Genomic DNA, 23,264 nt, shown 5'->3' on the forward strand with positions numbered 1-23,264 from the left:
TGCTGCTTCCAGCCATAGCTGCCTCCCATCTGAGAAATAAGGATCTTCATAATACTTGCCATGCCTCTCTGCTTCACAAACGTGTGAGGATCAGATGAGCTAATGGATGTAAATGTGTTTTGTAAAACAGAAAGCACTATATAAGCATGGCAATAAGAATTACTATCATTTGTACAAGCTAATTATACTCTGTGTTATTATATAACAATAAAAATCAGTTGCACTATAGGGTTGCTTTGTCGACATGTGTAATTTTGACTCTGAGGACCCTAAAAAACAACATGCAACACCTATACCTCCAAATTGTTCTCCACAGGTAGGTTATGTCTCTGCCACAGCAAAGCATATGTTCAGTTTAATTCAACCATTTTCATTTAAAGTCATCTGAGCCAATTTCTCAGTGGCGTGTGGGCCAAAAGAAAAGAGCATGGAAAGGTCTGCCTTGTACCATTTGTTTCTGGGAAATCAAATCAATAAATACTGCTTGAGCATCTATGCAGTGAGCATTGAGCAGAGTGCTTGGGTCTTGTTGATCTAGAAAAGGAAAACCAAGTCAGAAAGGTTCTGCCCTCAAGAGGTTTAAAATCATGATGGGGGGAGTATGGGAAAGGGGAAGCCCTGTTTGAGGGAACCCTCAGTGGTTCCTCGGGTAAAACATGGCCTCATCTGTTAAGTCAAAATGTGATCCCTTCAAGTTTCCATTCTATGATTGTAAGCTGTTAAATAATGATTTGTCTTTAAGACACTATTGTGATAAAACATTTTATCTGATTTTGACCCCCGTTATAAATATCTGGGCTTTAAATTACTAAGGTCATCTCAAGCTGGTCTGTGCCAAGTTGAGTCATAGCCAATATCCTCATAATTCTCCTTTAAGACTCAGCTCAGGGTTCACCAAATCCAGGAAGCCTTCCGTTATTTCTCTTCCCATATACGCCCACCTCTCCTCATACACATAAATACACTCTCAGGTACACCCACACCCTCTTCTCTTTGGCCGTAAAATTCTCTGCTTTTCTCTGTGACCGTGGTCCTTGAACTCTAGGGAGCATCAGAATCACCGAGTGTTTGTTAAGACACCACGGGCTGGCCACACAGCCAGCCTTTCTGATTTAGCAGGTCTCACTGGGCAGGGCCTGGACATGGACATGTGCAAGTTTCCCATGGACGCTGGTGATGCAGGACACTGAGACAGCTGCTGCTTTGTATCTCACTGATCACACTGCCTCGTAGGACCACACTCTGCATGTCTCTCTCAGGAAGAAGATGTATGAAGTGTTATAGTGTCTCCCCGTAGACTATGTAGAACTTTCCAAGTGCAGACATTTGTCTTCTTCAACTTTATCATCCCAGAGCCTAACCCAAAGCCTGGCCTATGGTAGACAGGGTGAGCATTTGTTGAACAAAGGACTAAATATCAAGGTCAAAGGGCATGCATACACAAGGCATTTGAGAAAGACTCGAGGGTTTAGCCAGTAGGTATAGAGCGTAGCCATGTACCTGGTACACCTGAGGATTTCAGGTAGTGCTTGTGACAATTACCACACTAACCAGCCACAAAGCAAGCACCAAGTTCATTACCGGGCTCACGTTCAAACTGCCACCATTAGAGTACATCATGTGAACACAGAATCCAGGTTGGAGAGCAAACCTGAAACCAAGTCATGACAGAGAATTTTTAAAATTGGAAATGAAGTTTTGGAGAAGATAACTTTGAGGTTGGGAGGTCGCTCTACAAGGAATGGAGTTAAAGCTAAGTTGACACAAAGAACGGTCATGAAGAGAATGGAGTTGACTTACTGTTAGTCACAGAGGGTAGAACCTAAGCTCAGACTTCCTTCACCAAACATCTATCTGTGCTCCAGCATCAGAGTGCTAGCACCTGGAAACGCATCAGACACAGTCCCCACTGTCTTAAGAGATTTAAACGCAAGTGGTTTCTTTAGGGGGTGACGCTCAGAAGCGCCAGTAGGGGAGTGGAGAGTGAGGCATGGAAGGGAAGGAAGCCAATACCACAGGTGACAGTACACAGGTGATCTCTGTAGGCAACTGCCACTCAGTCCCATTGGGGACCCTTAGGAGATGACAAAGGCTGTATTTCAGAGCTGTCCCAGCTGAAGAATGAGAAAGCTGGGGCATTTACCCACCACCTCCCCTTAGTAGCTGGTTGATGGCTGCTCCTGAGCACAGTAACTCCTGGGTACTTTCATCCTGCTGTATTTGTAGCTAGATGTGCCAAGAAGCCTTCAGCCTAATGCTGAGTGCCAATGGATGTGGGTGGGGTACCAACAGCATCTGCTCCGCCTACCGACAAAAAAGTGCCTATAAATAAGGTGGACAGAAATCATCATTGTGATGCAATTCCAAGTAAGACCTGTGAACCAGGAGACTCTGAAGTTCTCCATGGTAATATTCAGTTCTAAGGTCAGCATGTGGCACATATGTGATATGACTAGCCTGCTACCAGCTCTACAATCAGAGGTGCTAGAATAACAATATTATGCATTTAACCAATGAGAAGACTGAGGCCATGATTGCTGAGGTCACACAGCAAGTTGGAAACAGATTCAGGATTACACGGGAACCTGGCCACCCTTGGAGGCTCTCTGCTCTGTGACCCAGCAGCACATATTAGGCGTCCTAAATTCACGGCCCATGAACAGACTTCCACCTGAATAGGGCTCATTCCTGACAACTCTTTCCGGGAAGCCTTATTTTTCCTCTCACAGGCTCTGGTCTAATAATAATACTGTTCTCTTCTGCAGAAACTGCCTGAGCTTAATTCATCTGCCTCCCCCAAATCACCACCCTCTCAGGCCTTTTTACTCTGTAGCTTATAACCTGCTTTATTCCCACACCCACAATTAACTCCAGCGTTCCCCTGCAAGGATGTGTGGTTTTCAAACACATGCTTCTAAAACTGCAGCTTGCTGCTAGTGTTTGTCTGAGGTCTTCTCACCCAACGCCCCTGGAGGTCCCAAGATCCTGTTTGTGCTGGTTACATATATATAAAGTGGCCCTAAAGTAGCTTTTAATTAATTCAGCTGTTTAGCTCATTGAACTAAAAAATATCAAATTAAAAGGCTCCTTTTTAGCCTCCTGCTTTTGTTTTCACTGTTTTCCACTTCACCAGCTATTGGGGCCAAACCATATAATTTCCCCAATTTTGTCATTAAACTTCTTTAATTAAATGATGAATGTGCCAGCAAACCTGATGAATACTGGTCATTAGAAATAGCATGAAAACCCCGTGATGGTATGTAGTTGTAAGCAGCTGCCCTTCCTTCACTTCTCCGGAACCCTCTCCTTGATACTTCCTCTTTCTCTAATTGCAGAGACAACCCAGTCTATCCCAGACTCTCAGAAAGAACCCAGATAATCAATCTCAAGTTCATATCCCTTTCAGAAGTCAATTTGTGAAACTTCTAAAACTGGCCACCTGAGCACTTTTGACACCATTTAGGACATTATTGGTATATGTCACGTCCCAGTAAGAACACTTGATCATTGTATCAATACTGTGTTGTTACAACCTCCCCCAAATACTACACCTTCCTGCTGCACAAAATTCCCTTAGTTTCTAGACACTCTGTTTCCCAGATCTTGCTGTTTTATGAGACTCATATTGTCCACTTTGAGCTTCAACAGTTATGGAGCATCAGCTTTGTGTTAGGTTAGTGGTTGTGGTAGATTGTAATCATGGCCATAATCCTTGTAGTCCTGTAAACATGACCCCATGTACTGATGCCCTGTACTATGTGAGTTTGCAGCTTAGGTAGTGGCATCTATTCCCCTTCCTGAAATCTGTGTTGGCGTTGTGCCTTGAATTGGCCAATGAAGGCAACGGAAGTGATGGTGAATCAGTCCCCAGCCCAGGCCCTCAAGGCTTTGCACACTTCTGCTCTCTCTCAGGCTCCTCGCTCCACCATGTGAACAAGCTTGAACTAGCCTCCTGAAGTATGAGGGGTCATGGAAAGCAGAGCTGAGTCAGCTGGTTCATCCAGCTGGAGGGAAACATATGAGAGAAACCAGCCGAGATTAGAAAGGCCTCAACAAACCCTACAGATACATGAGAAAAGCCATCCTAGATGAGTCAAGCTCCACAGCTGACTTGCTGATCAGGAGTGAAGTAAATACTTGCTGTTATAAGCCACCAACTTTTGGAGTGTTTTTTTATGCAACAATAACTAACTGATACAGTGGTGTATAAACCTGGTACAGATGGAGGTTAAGGCGGTATAATGGACTGAATGCTTGTGTCCCCACATAATTCATATGTCGAAGCCCTAACCCCCAATGTGGTTGCACAGGCATACCTCGGAGAGACTCCACAATAAAGTGAATATTGCAATCAAGCAAGCGAGTCACACAAATGTTTTGGTTTCCCAGTGCATATAAAAGCTAGTTTTACACTAGACTGTAGTCTATTAAGTACACAATAGCATTATGTCTTAAAAAACAACGTGCATACCTTAATTAAAAAATGCTTTCTTGTTAAAACATGCTAACCATTCTCTGAGCCGTCAGCGAGTCATCATCTTTTTGTTGTCAGAGGGTCTTGCCCCCATATTGATGAAAACACAGTATCTGTGAAGCGCAACAGTGAAGAGCAATAAAGCAAGGTATGCCTGTGTTTGGAAGCAGTGCTTCTATTTCTAAGAAGTAATTAAAGTTAAATGAGGTCATAAGGGTGGGGCTCTGATCCAATAGGACTAGTGTCCTTATAAGCAGAGACATCAGAGAACTTGCCCTTTCTCTCTTTGTGCACACAAGGAGGGGAAAAAACAAGTGAGGACATAGTGAGAAGGCAGATGTCTGCAAGCCAGGAAGAGAGCTCTCAGCAGAAACTAAATCAGCTGGAACTTTGATCTTGAACTTCTAGGCTCCTGAACTGTGAGCAAACACATTTCTATTGTTCAAGCCATATACTCCATGGTATTTTGTTATGGCAGCCCTAGAAGACTAATACAGATGGGAAGTATAAAGAAAACTACAGGGTATGGAAACATACGGTTAAAAAAAAAAATGAGACTGTTCCCATTAACCCCACGCCTACCGCTGCAGGTTGCTGTTTAAAAAGCAATGCGCTCAGAACTGCGAATCTACATTAAATTAGAGATCAGAGTCCCTCCTCCAAGTCACTTATGGGCCAGTGTAGTTGATTGTGACCACGCATCGTGGTTTCGTGAGACCATTCTAGTTTTAACACTGAAAATTTCATATTGAGAGAATCCCCTCAATACTGGGCAACCTGAAATGACTGGTTGTTCTAGGTCCAGTAGGAGAAGCAAATACCTAAAAAGATAGTTTTAGCATGGTGTGTAAGTGCTTTGATATTGATAGTTGTAGAAGTATTACTAGTAGCAGTACTACCAACAGTAAAATCATGCCCAGCATATATGGAATGCTTCTTATATGTCATGTGCTGTATCAACTACTCAATATGGATTTCCTTATTAATAGTCACATCTGTTCTGTAAAGTCACCTCATTTCATGGAAGAATATGAAATGTCAGAGAGAGTCCATGACTTGCCCAAGATCACAAAGCTAGTAAATAGTGGAGCTCGAATTCAGCCTCGGGCTAACCCCAAAACATATTTTCTCAAACATGAAGCTGAATTCCCCATACCACACGGACACTCCCATCAATGCAAAGAACAGGCGTAGGGGGAAGAATAAAGAGGAGGAGTCCAAAACTCATTAGGCCATTTGAAGAAGGCTTCCTGGAAGAAGTACCACCTGAAATGAATTTTGAGAGATACGGAAGACTTTGTCAGGAGATAAGTAAGGTGAGACACTCCAGGTGGAAGAACAGTTTGGACAAAAGTACAGAAGCATGAAACCACATGGGATATGAGGAAAACCATAGGCTGATCTGTTCTGTTGCTGTATGAAGGGTGAGTTGGAGTTTTTGCTTGGAAATGAAGGCGAAAGAGGTACTTGCAGGTTGGAGTTGTAGGAGTTACAGCCAACGAGAATCCAATTGAAGATGGGCTTCCTTCCCCTTCAAAATATTTACACATGGAAAACAATTAATCCTTTTTGTTGTAGAACATTTTCAATGTGACAAACTGATTTGAGAACTAACACCACTGCACTTGCAAATCTGGAGCAAAAACATTGTAGCATCACATGCTGAGAACCCGAGGCTAACAAAAGAAAAAAGGGGGGGGGGGAATCTACCTTATGAAAAGTCATTGGCAAATGTGCTAAGTAGCTGTTTTCCAATGCAAATACTGATGAGAATTAACTATACGTGCCAGTTAACCATTGCATAATGTTTTCTTAAAGACTAGTACTATCAGAACTGTACAAAGCTTTCAGCAGAAAGGCTGAATACATTTGATTGATGTACATGCAACACATGTGAGCAAATTAAAGAGCCAATCAAAACGTCTGGTCCAATTTTCCTTGCTATATCGAATGCATTTTCTAGCTGTCTTAGGATTAATTCATTTATTTCTGCATCAAAAGATATTTCTCCGGTACCTAGTCCTCTATGTGGCACTGTCCTTGGTGCTGAAAACACATTTGGGGAGTATTTAAATGGTGTCTTTAAGCACATCACAATTTGATGGGAAAGCGGATCTGTAGACAATTAAAGAATTTTGGAATGCCTCTATAACAGAGGAACCTAAAAAGTGGAGTGAGAAAGTTCCTTTTAGTCTGCCCGGGAGAATCAGAAAAGGCTTCAAATGACTTCTGACCTGACAATGAGAAGAGGTTTCCTGAGAGATATAAAAATAATAACAGCACTACCATCTATTGGGCACATAAGTACGAGTCAAAGCAATAAACCAATTGAGATATATATATATCAAATTTAATCCTCACAATAGCCCTGGGGGGGGGGTGGATATTATTGTCCCAGTTTTAAAATGGTAAAACTGAGTTGCAAGAATCCCCAGATCTAGCACCTAAGCATCTGCTTGACTCCAGAGCTCGAGTTCCTGACCTTATGGTGCATGTCTTCCCACCAGGGAGAGGCATTCCAGGGGGAGGGAAGAGCACAAAAAGGCACAGAAGCCAGAATTGGCACGGGGTGTTCATGAAACTGTCAGCAGGAATGCATGGTAGAAGCATAGGCTGTGAACAGAGAATGGTGCAAGGTGATCCAAAAACCACATCATGGAGCATTTGATATATCGTGAGAAATTTTCTGGACTTTATCCCGCAGGGAAAAAAAAATGGGTCAATAGGTAAAGATAATAGCAGAGCATTCTCCCTGATCAATGTTTTCTTTCTGAGCTGAGAAAACATATTGCATCCACTTCCAGATCATTCCTATTGACAGGACGAAGATGAGCAATGAGAGAACCTTCTGGTGCCACAGGCTTGTGTTTGAGAAGCTGTGGTGCTCTAGAGGATTCACATATTCATTTATTCTGCATATGTTGATTCCAGTTGATTTTTTAGCACCTACCATGTGCCACGTCTTATGCTAGGTACATGGTATTGTTGGTGAACACAACTAACAAGGCCTGTGCCTTTAGGGGGGCTCACATGAGGACAGGTTGAAAAATAACAATGACCAAATACTTCACCCCAAACGGAGACAGGTTCTCTGAAGGGAAGGGTGCTCTTGGGGATGGGGAGAAAGCAGGGGGGATCTGGGGGCCTTGACACTTTCTCTGAGGAAATGTTACTTAAGGTGAGTTCTGAAAAGTAAGTAGAAATGAACTAGGTGAAGTTAGGGAAGAAAGCCTGCAATGCAGAGGGAACCAACTTGGCAATGGTTCTGAGGTAGGACTTTTCATGCTTTGGTAAAATAGAACCCAAGAGCAGAGAGAGCAAGGTGGGGAGTACTAGAGATGAGGCCAGAAAGGCAGGTGGAGACCAAATCATATGGGGTCTGATAAGCCACAGTAAGAACATCGGCCTGGTGTCTGGAGCTTTGTGAAACATCTTAAGAGTTATTTCTACACTTAAAATTTGTCCTAAAAAAAGAAACAACTAATGTCTCCACTGTCTGACACAGTTATCTATATAACTTCTAGAATCTCTCCCTTTTGTCCTAGTTGCTTAAAAAAACCAGAGCTAAAATTATTTTATACATTCTATTCAAATCAATATGGTGATATGTGGGGTTTTTTCAGGTCTTCCAGAAATTTCCTCTGAAGCGCTATTGATTTTTCACATTCAGAAATTCATTCTAATGAAATAACTTATTCTGAAGAGCACATTGCACCTGCTCTTTGCTTTGTGAGTTTTGTAATGGATTTTAGCCAAAGCGTGAGTAGTTAACAATTGCTAGAAATAGCTCATCCAGCTACTATTTCAAGCAAACAAATGGAGTCGAGAAAGGGAAGGTTAATAGAAGGAAGTGAGAAAAGACACAAGTTTAAACTGCTACAATCATAATAAGATCATACATTCTATTGCCTAGGACTTAAGGTTTAAAAAATATTCTCCAAATGCCTTCTCCTGTATTCTTTAATTTTGCCGTCATAGCAACGACAATTCTCCCCATTTTGGGGGTGAGAGAATTGAGACAACAAGAGGTAAAACAACTTGCCCGTGGTCTCATTGCTAGGTGTGGCAGAGATGAGATTCAAAGTCAGGTCGAAGACTCCAAAGTCAATGCTCTTCACACCTCACTGCCTGCAATGAACACACAGAAATGATTTTCGGATGCTCTGTCCTTAGGCATGATCCACAGCGCAGACACAGTGAGTGCACAATCCTTCCGGCATTTCACAGCCAGCCTGCCATACAGAGCAGCTGTGATCTCCTGTCCCCAGACCCCACCAAAGCCCTTCCCTCCCGCTGAGTTAAGCATCACCTCACTGTGTGGCTCTATAAAGGAAACCCTGGGAAATTAATGGCCTTGTTACCACCATTGGTGCTTAATGACCCTGCAGTTTCCCATGGAGTGTATTCTCCCTGGGCCAGTTGTTAATGAACCACTTCTTCATCTGGTTCCAATGGAAGTCTCTTAGAGCCGCATCGCATTTGGGAACCAGAAAAGAACGGATTCAACACCCACTTGGGACGAAGCACCGTACTGTGTGCTTTGTCTGCATTACCTTGTTTGACAACTCATTTAACCTGAAAATGATCCTGTGGTGCAGGCATCATTATCCCTATTTAACAGATAAGTAAAGTAAGTCACAGGAAAGTTAGTTAACGTGTAAAGACCATACAGTGAGCAAGTAGTAGAGCGAGGATTGGCATCCAGGGGATTGGACCGAAGGCTCACAGTCTTATTGCCTATAGTACTGACACCCTCAGGCGATTCTGCATGAAGCCCTGACATCAACGCCATCTGGTTAGTTTGCTTTGTTTGGAGAAGCTTTCACAACCCGTACTACATTTATTATATGCCTCTTCTTTTAGGTGCATCATGGGTTACAGAAATACCATCTCCCCCACTCTTAGAGCTCCTGAAACTAAGATAAACGCAGCTGGTGGGCAGGAACTTAAAATCATCCTATCTTACATGAACCCAATGGAGGAGAACACCTCATGGCTTTCATTTCTTCCCATTGTCCCCCAAATTGGGAGGAACACTTCATCGTGAAAAAAGAAGGCGTGAGCCAGGGTACAATACATTGGAATGATTTTTAATTCCTGCTGATTCAAGTTCCGTTCAGGTACACATCAGGTGGTTGTTGAAAACTTTTATTGAATAAGACAACAGAGATAGTTGGAAGGGTGGGGTTATTGGTGTGCCCAATCTAACGTGGTTAAGAAAACCTGAATCTCACGTGGTATTGTGCTGCTTTCGAATGCTAATTCTTAGAGGCAATCACAGAAAAAGGCTAGAACACTTGCAGGGAAAGACACATCGTTGAAGCTGTGTTTCAAACATCAGTATCTTCAGGGAAGTATCTGATGTTGGGAAAGAAGAGCCTGCAGTGATCTGGGCATTTCTAGAGGTCAAATTTGATATGATCAGGAACGGGAGTGAAGAGTTTTGGGTAACTTAAACTTTCGTGACCCTCAGTTTCCACAGCACTAAGAAGAGGAATTTAAAGAATCACCGATGCCTTTTCCAGCCCACATATTTCATAATAGAGAGATTTCAAGCCTGAAATTCAAAGGGAAGGGTCATACGAGTTTGGCTAAGGCCAAACTACCTTGTTGGACTGCTGAAGGGTCTATATTCTGGAGTCCCCATCTGTGCCTTCCTGAATCAGGACTTCAATTCCTGCTCTCCTAGTCCAACAATCTCTTTGTCTGATGATTTCACCTCCTAATTGTTTTTCATGTCCATCCACTGGAATCCATCTGCCCCTCTTAATTTCTGTTATGAACAGTTTAGGCCAAGCCACTACCATCTCTTACCTGGATTATTCCAAGCGCCTTTTCATTGTAACCCTGCCTGAGTACTGTACCCCCTTAACTCTATCCTTTACACTGCAGCCACAGGAGTCATTCAAAAATGCAAAACATGTCACATTTCAATGTCTCATCATAGTCTTGGGGGGGCGGGAACCTTTCCAACCTGCTTCCGCTTAACTTGCCAGCCTTATTTTCCACTGCCTTCCACCAAAAATGTGTTGTTCTAAGAATGCCAAATTCTGCGTGCCATGCCATTACATCCTCTGAACCTTTGCTGTGGCTATTCTCTCTACCAGGAACTGCCCCCTCTCTCAGATCAGGAGCTCTTATTCATGAGCCCTCTGAGCCTGCTGACTTCTTGAAGCCCTATTTGGAACAAGTGCCCATATTGTGTGATTCCATAATACCCTGTTCATATCTTTTGTTTATCAAGGGCTGAATCATAGTTAAGCTGCAAGGCACATCAGCATTTAGAGGTTACACTCAGTATTAATAACCGGTAAAGGAGACTCAGAAGGATAAACAAGGGAGGATGAGCATACCAGGAGAGTGTGGCAGCAGAATAGCCAAAACAAAAGGGTTGAAAAAGATGGAAATACATACAAAACATCTAAAACTCAAAGTTATTTAAAAAAAAAAACAAACCACAACCAAATTAAAAAATGAACAAAAAACTTCAATAGGCATTTCTCCAAAGAAGATATACAAATGGCCAATATGCACATGAAAAGATGTTCAACCTTACTCATCGCTAGAGTAATGCAAATCAAAACTACAATGAGATACTACCTCATACCTGTTAGGACAACTACCATCACGAGAACAGAAAATACCACATGGGAGTACGAATGTGAAGAATTTGGATTCCTTGTGCACTGTTCATGGGAATGTAAAATGGTACAGCTGCTGCAGAAAACAGTATGGTTCCTCAAAATATTAAACATAGAACTACGATACGATCCAAAAATTCCACGTCTGGGATAAAGCATTAAAAGCAGAGACGCGAAGAGATGATTTGTACACCTATGTTCACAGCAGCATTATTCACAAGAACTAAAACATGGAAGCAAACTAAGTGCCCATTGATGGATAAATGGATAAAAAAACAAAATCCTGTCACATGGTACAACGTGGATGAAGCTTCAGGACATGACGCTGAGTGAAATGAGCCAGTTCCTGTTAAATGCGTTACTTACAGGGGCCAAAATCATAGGGACAGAAAGTTGAATGTGGTTGCCAGGGGCTGGGGGAATGGGGGAACAGGGAGGTATTGCTTAATAGGTATAGAAGTTTTAGTTTTATAAGACGAAGAGTCCTGGAGACGGATGGTAGTGATGGTCGCACGGCATTATGCATTATTTAATACCACTGAACTCTACACTGACAAATGGTTACGATGGCAAATTTTATGTTATGTATGTTTTACCACAATAAAAAATTGTTTGAGAGAGAGAGAGAGAGAGAGAGAGAGAGAGAGGGAGGGAGGGAGGGAGGGAGGGAGGGAGGGAGGGAGGGAGGAAGGAAGGAAGGAAGGAAGGAAGGAAGGAAGGAAGGAAGGAAGGAAGGAAACAAAAGATGGAGTTGGTCTCCTGTATAAAATTCTAAATTCTGCCTGGACATCTGAAAAGTAACCATTGGATTGAACAAAGTAAAAATCCTCAATGATCTCAGCATCAGCTTTTTGGGTATTTGTCAAACAATGGATGAACACAGAGATTTATTTCTGTACTGCTCTCTATTCTTGTTTACAAGCTTGCTAGCTTTCAGAAGCAGTGGATTTGTAGGAGCAACATTTTTGCAACTTTCTTTAAAAATGAGATTATGGCTTAGGTTGGAGCCAGGCTGAGTTTTTGACTGAGATCATCCTTTCCAGACATGCAGACTCAAAGTAGCTGCTCACAGGGCAGGCCACTGTGGCCTCAACAGGACTCCTTTGGCTTCTAGCAAAAGCGAGTGAGCAATGCTAGAAAATCTAACCACACGAGGCAGAAAGGCACACCTGGGGTTTTCTTTCCAGCAGTACAGTGCTCAGCATGGGCAGGTCTCAGAGAGCCTCTGTCAGAGAGGCCGAAGCATCAAGGCCATTTGGAGAGAGAGATGCTCTGCTTCCCACCCGAGCCCCCTGGGTAGAGCTGCAGAAACGGGCCTTCCTGAGACCATCAGCGTCAAAACCCCAGGCTTACTGTGATCTGCAAGACAGACATCTCTGCTCTCCTCTCCTGTCACCCTCTCCCTGATTCTTTAGGCTAAAACCACCATGGCTTTTTTGTGTCCCTTAAACACTCCAAGTGTGTCTGGGCCTGTGCCCTTGCTGTTCCATTTGCCTAACATTCTTCTCCAAGATCCTTGCAACTCTGACTCCTTCTTGTCATTCAGGCTTCAGCTCAAACAGCCCCGCTCAGAAAAGCCGTCCCTGGTTACCATCACGGCCAACCCCAGTCAACCTCTGGCCCATACCCCGATAGTACCGTGTTTCCCCGAAAATAAGACCTAGCCGGGCAATCAGCTCTAATATATCTTTTGGAGCAAAAATTAATATAAGACCCAGTATTATATTATATTATATTATATTATACTATACTATACTATACTATACTATACTATACTATACTATACTATATTATATTATATTATATTATATTATATTATATTATACCTGGTCTTGCAGCAAAATAAGATCGGATCTTCTTATGTTAATTTTTGCTCCAAAAGAACTGATTGTCCGGCTAGGTGTTATTATCGGGGAAACACGGTATTTTCTTCACAGCACAAATACCTCCAAGAGCTAGCCTTATTGGTCTGTGTGTTTGGGTGGTCATCCTTTGTCTCTCTTCCTTAGACTGTTAGCCTCCTGAAGGCAGGGGTCTCATCCGTTCTTACACTGACACATCCTTAGCAGCCAGACAGCCCCTGGCACAGATCAGACATTCTGCTAAACAAGTGTATGAATGAAGGTTTGTCAGATGACCACACTTGTTCACTCATAAGCCAGGTTCTGCACATCTCCATACCAGGCCACCTAATTACTCCTTGAAGTTCCCCCAAAGCCCCAAGGCCATGCTCCTCAGGACAGTGAAGTACTCCATGATCTAATGAGTGGTTCGCAAATGTAGGCTGCACTAGAGCTGCTAGGGTGCTGGTTTCAGATGTAGTTTTCATGGCCTTCCCTCCCAGAGGTGGTACTTCCGAAGGTTAGATGGTGCCCTGCCCTCTGCAGCAGGTCCCAGTGCGACGAGCAGATCCCTCCTAGAGAATGTGGGTCTATAATTCAGCCCTCTGCCCCTCATTCATACCTCACAGATCAGACTGTGGCATCTCTGACCTTGGTGGGCGGGCGGGTGGGTCGACGGAGCGATGGAATGGCAGACAGACAGACTATAACTTTTACAGGCCAACCAACCCAAAAGGAAGGTAACAGACCATTATACTCGTGCTGGGCAGAAACGGCAAGAGAAACTGAGGCCGAAGAGACAGATATTTGGGATATGTGATGGAAAGAAAAATCAGATGCTTTGATGGCGTCTAAAACGCAACAGAAAGGGGCTGAGTTCGGATGGGTGCTCTCAGGGCACCCGAAGTTAGGATTCATTGCTGTATCACGGGAACTGAAGTGTGATCTGGGCAGTTCTATCTTGGCAAGAGTCCTGTGACAAGCACATCATTAGAAGAAGCATCATGCACGTTTCAGGTATTCTCCGTATGTTAACTCCCATGCTTCAAACAGTCCTAGATGGTCTTGTCTGCATTTTGTAAATGAAAAGAATGGGGGTTGAGAGCATAGGCAGCTTGTCCAAGTCATGGTGAGGGGCCAGGATTGGATCAGGTCAGCTTGGCTCCGAAGGCCGTGCTTTCACTCTACAGCCTGGTGAGGGATGTGTTGGTTTAGGGAAGGTAACGTGCTGGGTGTTTGTTGTCTGCGTGCGTATGTGCAGGAGGTAAGGAAGCCAGAGGCCAGGAGTGTGTTGTGTTTCGGACCATGCCTCTGTGAGTGCCTGTATCTGCTGGTTCCTCTGTCCCTGGACCCAGGTGAGAATCCCTGGGCTAACACCTACGTGTTGCCTGTGTCAGGTGCTGGGAAATGAGAACGGAGAGAGAAAAGTCAATGGAGCAAAATATTTCAATCAAATACGCAACAACCACAATCTGTGCATCCTTCCCGGAGGGGGGGCTTTTGTGCATGACTTTTTACACACAGGAAGAAACGTCCACCTCCCAGACTTCCCGAGACGAACATCCACACTTCCTAAAAGCAGACTCTACAACACCCAGTGTTTAAGATTCTCTTTTTAGATTGTGGGTGGTTTTTTGAAAGGAACTGAAGTCAGGGTTTTTTATACTCTCCAAGTGGTTTTCTAAAGTGTAAAACCCCCACAATCCTAGCCATTCCATTTTCAGTTAGATCTGTAATAATCTCTGTCTGTTTCAATTTAAAATAAATACATGTTATCCTTAAGAACACAGCAATATGAACACCAGAATAAAGAGAGAGGAACCCTGTATCCATTTCTCAGCTTCCTAAGGCTCATGAGGCTTCTGTCTAGACTCGTTCTCCTCTCGTCACATGGGATTCTCCCACTGGAAGCTACTGATGTGTGGTTCTAGCTTACCCCTCAGAGCACATCAAGGAAGGAAGGAAGGAAGGAAGGAAGGAAGGAAGGAAGGAAGGAAGGAAGGAGGGAGGGAGGGAGGGAGGGAGGGAGGGAGGGAGGGAGGGAGGGAGGGAAGGAAGGAAGGAAGGAAGGAAGGAAGGAGGGAGGGAGGGAATGCTTCTTACATGCAGAAAGGCAGGAAGTTATGGGGTAATGGAAGATGACCCATCTATGTCACCTCCTGGCTGGGCACTTAGACACACACATCTGGCCATGCCTCCCCTGGTTAACATCCTTCACAGGCTTCTCTGGCCTGAATGAGCAGACTCAGCTGGGCCTGCCCATCCTCCACTCTCACCAACCTCTGGGGTCCCTCTCCCAGTATTAGTGATGTGCTGGCCACCGTCCAGGTCCTCAGAAGCAGCAGCACTTTCCTGCCTTGTGGCCCTCTGCACACAGTTGCCTCATCCCCCGCACAGCCCACCCCTCCTTAGTCAGTTCCTCCTGGTCTGCCAGGGCTCAGCCCAGGGATGCTCATGTAGGAAGCCTTCCCTGGTCTCCCTTCCCCTACATACACAAGGCCAGATCCGCCTTTTACAAACTCTCATTACACCTGTGCTTAGTTAGCTGTGCAGTCTGGTTTTTAACGACCATCTTCCCCAACTAAAGAAAGCTCCCTGAGGCCACACCTGTCTTGTTCATCTGTGCATGACCAGTGCTTATAACAGGCTTTCCGCTTAGCAGGTGTCAATGCAGTGAATATGTGTTAAATGAAGGACCAGATGAGCCTCGGGTTCCTCGTTTATAAAGTAGCGATAATAACAAAAACCCCGCGAGGATTACACGATAACACACGTGACACTGCCTGACCCATAACGAGATTGTGTTTTGTTGTGGTTGTTTGTTCCCCCAACAGAGGAGCTCAGAAATGACATCTGCTCCTTCCTAGCAGTGCCAGCTTCCTGCCACCGGGGGCATTTACCGTAAGACGGGTGCAATTTTTGCAGGGATATTGTAGAAGGAATGGCCAGTGAGTCTAGATGAGGGGTTTTCAATCCTGACTGCACATTGGAATCAATTAGAGATTTAAAAAAAAATGATGACTCCAGAGATCCTGATGTTATTGGTCTGGGATGGGATCCAGGCAGGAATATTTTTAAATCCAGGTGATTCCAATGTGAACCACGGCTGGGAACCACTGGTTTAAAATAAATGATCTTTAAATTTTCTTCTAGCCATGAGAGGGTATCATTCCAGGAGAGCAAAGAGCACTTGTTTCTTCAGAGAGAGAGAGAGAGAAGGAGCAGGGGAGATACATATGGAGGAGGAGAGAGAGAAGGAACGGGAGGAGGGAGAGGGAGAGGGAAAGAAGGGGAAAGGGAGGAGGTGGGACAGGAGGAGGAGGGAGGGAGAGAGGGAGAAAGAGGAAGGAAGAGAACCCTTCAACACAGTACGCTTTTTGAAAATTAAAAAAATGAAAACCTAGAAATGTGTAACTGTAGAGTCAGCCCTGAGGCAATTTAAAGAACACTGGTTCTGGAGTCCAGGTCCTGTCTACTGAAGAACTCGGGGCTTTTCTAGCCACGCAATTTGACAGAAGTCACTATGCCTCACAGAACCCATGTGTCGTGCGGGAGACCCTGCTCGCTGCGCCATTTGTCGTGTAGGGAGGCCTGCGGGGTCTCTGCTCCCGCTCCCCATACAAGAACGCAGGATATGGTGAGGCCAAAAAGGAACACCCATGGAGCCATAGGTAGGGGAGTCATACCACTATATTCTCGCTGGCGGCACTATACTCTCACTGGAGGCTGGATCCACACTGTCCGCAAACCGCCATCCACACTTGCCAGCCCAGCCGCCATCTTCTTGCTAGCCCCCATTCTTCCTCTCCTCTCTAGCGTAGCCGCAGCAGTTATATTAGCGGCTAATTGGCTAACTGGCTACAGCTGACGGCCAATCAGCCACAGCTGACGGCCATCTACTACCCGAGCCAGCACTCCTGCACGTGAGGCCGAGAGCCTGTAAACTACTTTCTGGGGCTCTGCCCCCACACCATGCCCCGCATTTAAAATGGAGATGATGATAACTTTGTCATAGAGATCTGGGAGAATTCAATAAAATAAGATATAAAAGGGGGTCCAGGAAGTGCTAGCACAAGCTAAGTCCTCAGAAAGGGTTTGCTACACATATTTCTTTTACTAGCGATGTGAATACATCGTAATAAACTGAACGAAGTGCAAGGTTTATCCTTGTGGCTATTGGCAGACTCGGGTGAAAAGCTACGGAATTGATTTTCTTTTTTTCTTTTTTAAACCCAGTAACATTATTAGAGAGCTGTGGTTTTCTCTTGTGTACTGGTGTTAGTTACGTCTTCTTAAAAACACGCGCACACACACTTGTACACATACAAATGCATATACACACACACATACATCTATTTCTCTATTTCCCCAAGTCCCCACTGCACTGCAACACGCCTGAGGAAATATAAATCAGAATGTATCGTGTGGTGCTGTTTTCCCGTGGGGTGGTGGGGTCACATATATATTGCTAGAAATGATCCGCCCACTCGTTGCTCACAGGTCCTTACAGAACTAAACACCTGACCCTAAACAAAAGGAGAATGACTCAAGGGGATGCACTGCAAGGAATGGAATTTTAAACAGATTCTCAGTACCAGCTTGTAAAATGATGCCAGCTCCTGAGCATGTCCTGTCTAAAATAACAGTCACTGGGGCACGCAAGCAAGCCATGTCACGTTTCCTTACGCTGACACAGCGTCCAGGGCAGGAGACATGCCCAGTGCACGGTGGACAGGAAGCCTCCACACCAAGCTGGCTGTACCCCACACTAACTGACCACAGGCAGGCCCCCTAACCTCTCTGAAACCGCCGTCTTTATCTGTGAAGTGGGGCAGTGACACTTGCTCTGGTGACTTCACAGGGTTGCCTGAGAGACACTGGCATAGTGTGTGGGCAAGCGCTTTCTGCCTCATGGAGAGCCGTGCAAATGCAGGGTGGCGCTGCTCGTACAGGGCTGTGCCAAGGACGGCCAGGAGCGCCCATCATGACTGCGCCGCTCAGGGTTTTCTAACAGGACTTGCAAAACCCTGGTTTGCTCATGAAGCTGTGCCCGCTCTGTTGGTCCTGTGGATTCCATAGCCCTGTGATTCACACATCTACTGCTCCTACGTTTGAAAACTGCCCCACGGGCTAGATACTGGCGGGATGCACCAGATCAAATGGCAGGTGAAGAAGCCAAATATGGAGACAGAGGGTTTAATCCACTAGAACAACACGCTAGGCACAGGGATAGATGGTCTAATGGGCTACAATGGCAATGACCAGAGGTGGAAAGATGGGGGTTTAACATCAAGCGGGCTTTTCAATGCTCTTTGAAACTGTGGAACTCAGTTTTAGGGAGGAGGGGTTATCGCCTTTTTGTAAATGCATCTCACCAATGCCCACTGCAGATTCTGATAAGCCCTGGGCAAGCAGGTGGGATGGGGGGAAGGGGAGCTGTGTGTACATATTTCTACATTTTGGGAAAATTTCCCGGGTAATTGTTATACTGTTTCTCTCCTCCCTTCCCACCACGGTTGAGAACTTCTGCTTAAACGCGTACCTCACAGAGAGACAGCCAGTGCACCAAGCCCAGGGCTTGCTCAACCTCCAATTTACCTCCTGGGAACATGACATCCTCCCGTCTGCAGAACTGGCTTGCCCGTATCATCTGTACTGATTAGTCCTCATGATAACTCTCTAGTTCCTTCTAGATGCACAATACCTTCAAATTGGCAAAGCCCCTTCCCATTTAACTATTTTATTTCATCCTCCCCATCTAATCCCCATCTGACAAAAAGGAGCGTGAGGTTCAGAGGAGTGACGTGATGTGCTTAAGGTCACACAGCTAAGAAGAGACTTGAGTCACATGTGGGTCTCCCAGATCTTTATCCACAATTCTGTCCAGTCTGTCATACAAATGAAAAGGATTGTTAGTTTTATTATTCAGTTCCTTTGCCTCTTTTAAGTAATACAGGTAACCCCCGTATAACACGGCACTTCTAGAACACGGTTTCGCTCTAACACGGTTTGAGAATTAGAGAAATCCCCGAACCACACGGAACGTAATGAGAGCTTTTAACAGCAAAGAAATGTCTCATTCGAAATTAGGGAAATCCCCAAATAACACGGAACATAATAAAAGCTTTTAATAGCAAAAGATATCTCATTTGAAATTTTTCATTCGAGCGTGCATGTTGTATCAAATTTGACTGCAGCATTTTAAACTTTATTAGAATTTTAAATCCATTTTGTTCGTGGAGTATTAAATTCAGAGGATGAAGATATCTTGTCAAAAAGAAAACACCCTCTGTTATGGTGCTTAGTAGCGATGACGAAGAAAACATTATTTTATACATATTAATATGTTATACTTTTGTTGAAAATTGCTTTAGTAAAGATATTTCTCTTAATTATAAATATATGATGATGGAAGGAGAACTGATTCTGGGTGGTGAACACACAATGTGATTTATAGATGATGTAATACCGAATTGTACACCTGAAATCTATGTAACTTTGCTAACAATTGTCACCCCGATTAACTTTAATTAAAAAAATACAATAGTATGGTTTTTAAATTTTTGGAACTTAACCCCCTTTTTTATACTAGTTCTTTGTTTCGTATAACACGGATTCACATAACATGTACTTTTGGGGGAACCTAACAACCGTGTTATACAGGGGTTACCTGTATTAGTTATTATATGGTAGATACCAGGCTAAGCATTTTATATACAGTAGGTAGTTTATTTCCCAAAGGGACCTTCGAGGTAGGTATCATCACCCCATTTTATAGCTCAGGACACTAAGGCTCAGAAGTGAGAGACTAACCCAAGGATGCAGTCAGCTTAGACATCTCTCCAAGATGCCTGCTCTGAGCTGTGTGACCCATAGCACTTATCACGCTGTGTTGAGGGCATTTGTTCAGACATGTCTTTTATCCACAAGACTGTGGTCTCTCCAGATGTGGAGCTACGTCTTAATCCCAAGGTCCCCTATGTGCCAGATCCCAATCCCAGGGCTGGCACACACTGCACATGTGCGTAAATAGCACAGCCCCCAGGGATAAGCACAGAACTGGATTTTGAACACACATCTCTCTGAACCCTTGAACATCTTATTTGGTTCTGTCAAAAATGGTCCCCAAACAGGCCTGGCATATATCCAGGTTCTGTCCAGAGAAAATTCTCCTCTGTCCAGTGACGCTAGCCATTTCTCCCAGCCAGAACCAAAGGTGTAATTGGGTTTCCGAGGAAAGAATGCCAACCTTGTCCCCAGAGATCTCTGTGCCTGGGCGAGACCAGAACCAGCTCGGCATAATTAGCCACCACTTCCTCTAGTCTCTGCCCCAGGAAGATGAAGTTCCAATGACGAATTTCCTGAGAAAACTGCTCTTCGATTGCACAAAGCTGATTTTCAAGGTTTGCTTGCTTATTAGATTCAGGAGTTGGCGGGGGTGGAGGAGTATTTAAAAGCTGGTTTGCACAGCAATGAATCTGAAGAAATTCTCTTTATTGGTCTGCAAGAGGAGGTGGGGGTGGGGGAGGCAGCACCAGATCTGATAAAAGAGATTAAATGGCCTTATACATCTGACAGCAAAGAACAGTCCCCCTGGGAATCCCAAATCCTGCTGGTGCTAATAAAGTGCACGATATTACTCCGGTAATACAGTGTACAGTGTGAGGCGTCCAGATGCCCGGGCCACAGCCACGACCTACATCCTCCGCAAACCAATTTTCTGCTGGGTTGGATGTGTAAAAAAGAATCCAAATACAGCTTTTTATTTTTTTTTTTTTCCCTTTGAAAGAAGAATTGCTTCTCTGGCTGTTTTTTAAAACCTTGGCTTGTCTGCTCCTCCTACCCCCTGCGTTCTCAAAGTGGGAATTACTTCTAATCCACTCACAGGAGAAATCACTGCCTCCCTCAACGGCGGGCTATTTCAGGACAATCCGGCCGCTTGTTGGCTCCCCAGTGACGGTGGGGATGGGGGAACAAGCTGAGAATTTGCCATCGGACAAACTATTTTCAAATCCTTGCGCTTCCACTTATAAGACGTGTGCCCTTGAGCGAGTGCTCCCTTGCTTCTCTGAGCCTCCAGTCCACACCTGTCTCACAGAAGCGCCCTGCATGCTGAAAATACTGCAGAGTAAGTGCCCAGCACACGGGCTGACACTATAGTAGGTGGTTAATAGTCAGTAGCAATTAGTAATAGTAGTAGTAGCAGCTTCAATGGGTAAAGCTTAAAAGCAACCTCATTAGAGGAATAGCACTATTTTTGGCAAGGAGTTTAGGGGGGGTGAGAGTAATAAAGCTTATTAATAAGATGAAGAGCAACAATGTTTTATTCACTACTGCCAGCTATTGAGCATCTGCTGAATGTGATGTTATGAACATTGAGAAAACACAGACAAGACTCACTCCCTTCCAAAACCTTGAAGACCAAGGGGGGAACTGAGAAGTGTCATAGCTCATGTTGTGTGGTACAGTGTCCCAGCAATTTAACACCGGTCGTCTCATTTGACCCTCACAGGAACTTCAGAAAGTGGGCAAGACATGCTATTGTTAATCCCCATGTAGCAGAAAAAAACAAACAAAAAAACTGAGGCTCAAAGAGATGAAGTGGCTTGGCTACACTCACACTGAGGCAGAGCCAGGATTTGGCAGGTCTGCTAACTGCTCATCTCTAGCTCTTCTGGAGAAACCCAGTATTGACTGATTGCTTTGAGCCTGAAGCACGCTGGGATGGCCCTGGCTTGGCCTGCAAGTGGAACACTAGCTCTAGCCATTTCAGTATTCACAGCATTTCCGCTGACCACAATTAGTTTGTGCAAAAACTGTTGGCAACTTCCTGAGACCCAGCCCAGTGGTACATGAGAAATGTTACATTAATGTTGATTGGCTGATGATAGTAAGAGTAATAACAACAGATATATAATATCTTTCTTTTATAGCACAATTTTCAGGTCAAAAGGTACTCTCGCATATGCTGGCACTGGTTTTTTTGTTTGCTTGTTTTGTTTATCATTAAAGGTAGATGTCATCCCATTTCTATCAATACGATGCTAGAAAGGAGGCTGGGAGAGGTGTCCTTTCTCGAAACCACAAAATAAGAAAGGCTCAGAAGCTGGGCTCAAGGTGGGTGTGTAGCAGGCCAAGTCCTGGGCTCTTCTTGCTAACTTATATGCCTTATCACAGGTGTGATGTGGACCCCAGAATCTCCAAGGCGAGCCACGATTCCCTCATCAGAGCTGTTGGAATGCAATAGGACTGTTAAGAAAACCAATGAAACTATCATCCACTTCCTCAAAAACAGTTGACATTTACTGAGTACTTGCTCAGAGCAAGGGACGTCAGCAAATGCTTTCCATGGATTATAACCCTTACGAGCCAAGCTCTATGATCACCTTCATTTTACAGATGAGGAAACTGAGGCTTACAGAGGTGAAGTAACTTGCTCTAGGCGGAGGATGGTAGATTTTAGATTTGAACCCATGCAATCTGGCCCTACAGACCCTAATAAAACCATCCTTTTAGTCCCTGGCACAATATCCTACCAATGTCTTCTGGAGAAACCCAGTGTTTATTGAGGATACGTATTGATTGCCACTCAGTGCCAGACACAGCCCTTGACGCTAGTCATATTGACTCAGGTAATCCTCACACATACTCTATAAGGTAGGCATTGCTGTCCCATTTCATAGAAGAGGAAACTGTGGAAAAGAGGTGTTGACTGTTTGTCCAAGATTGCAGAGCCTGCTAAGAGCACAGTTCTTTTCAAGTACAGAAATATCTGAAGAAAGGTTTATTCTTCCTTTAACAACTCTGGAATATCCTAAAAGTAAGTTATCTGATGTACACATAAGAAAAAAGTCCAAAGAAGGAAACTAGAGGCAACAGAAACAAATAGCCATCTCTAGAGTTTTAACCGCAAATCTATCCACAGTTAGAGAGGGAAATGGTTGCAAAAGGCTGGAATGGCTCTGTGGAGGGAACAAAACTACAGGTGAGCCATGAAGGAAATTTGGGTGGGCAAGATCCCAGGCAGGGGAATAGCATATTCAGAATTAAGTGGGGTCTAGAAACAGATTCAGGCAGCAAAGGGGAGCCGTGGTAAAATGGCCTATGGCTGAGGAAGGCCTACTTAGCATCCAGCACTGTCTTCAAGCCCTACACCCACGGCACACTGAGCTCTCTTTGTTTTCCTCTAGCTTGTAGCACATCAGGTGTTAAAGCAAATAGGAAAAAGTCACAGAGAGAAAATAAACCAAGATGGAAACAATACCATGTGCATCCTGTGTGGGGATCTTCTGGAGAAGAGGGACATGA

The 23,264-nt window shown here is 44.3% G+C and overlaps 1 protein-coding gene across 7 annotated transcripts in view; it reads right to left on the bottom strand.

Annotated features, from left to right (window-relative positions):
* The window catches only part of DAB1 (DAB adaptor protein 1), a 1,099,844-nt gene that overhangs the window by 1,055,612 nt on the left and 20,968 nt on the right, over positions 1-23,264 (bottom strand). Inside the window, exon 2 of one of the 7 annotated variants that reach the window (XM_074334768.2) lies at positions 8,517-8,602. The exons of the other annotated variants lie outside the window; for them this stretch is intronic. The gene's annotated coding sequence lies outside the window, so the exon portion shown is untranslated. The remainder of the gene's footprint in view (positions 1-8,516; positions 8,603-23,264) is intronic. 7 annotated transcript variants of the gene reach the window in all.

This window comes from Rhinolophus sinicus, chromosome 14 (assembly GCF_057876585.1).
Source record: "Rhinolophus sinicus isolate RSI-liver-muscle chromosome 14, RSI-T2T, whole genome shotgun sequence".
NCBI classification, from domain to species: domain Eukaryota; kingdom Metazoa; phylum Chordata; class Mammalia; order Chiroptera; family Rhinolophidae; genus Rhinolophus; species Rhinolophus sinicus.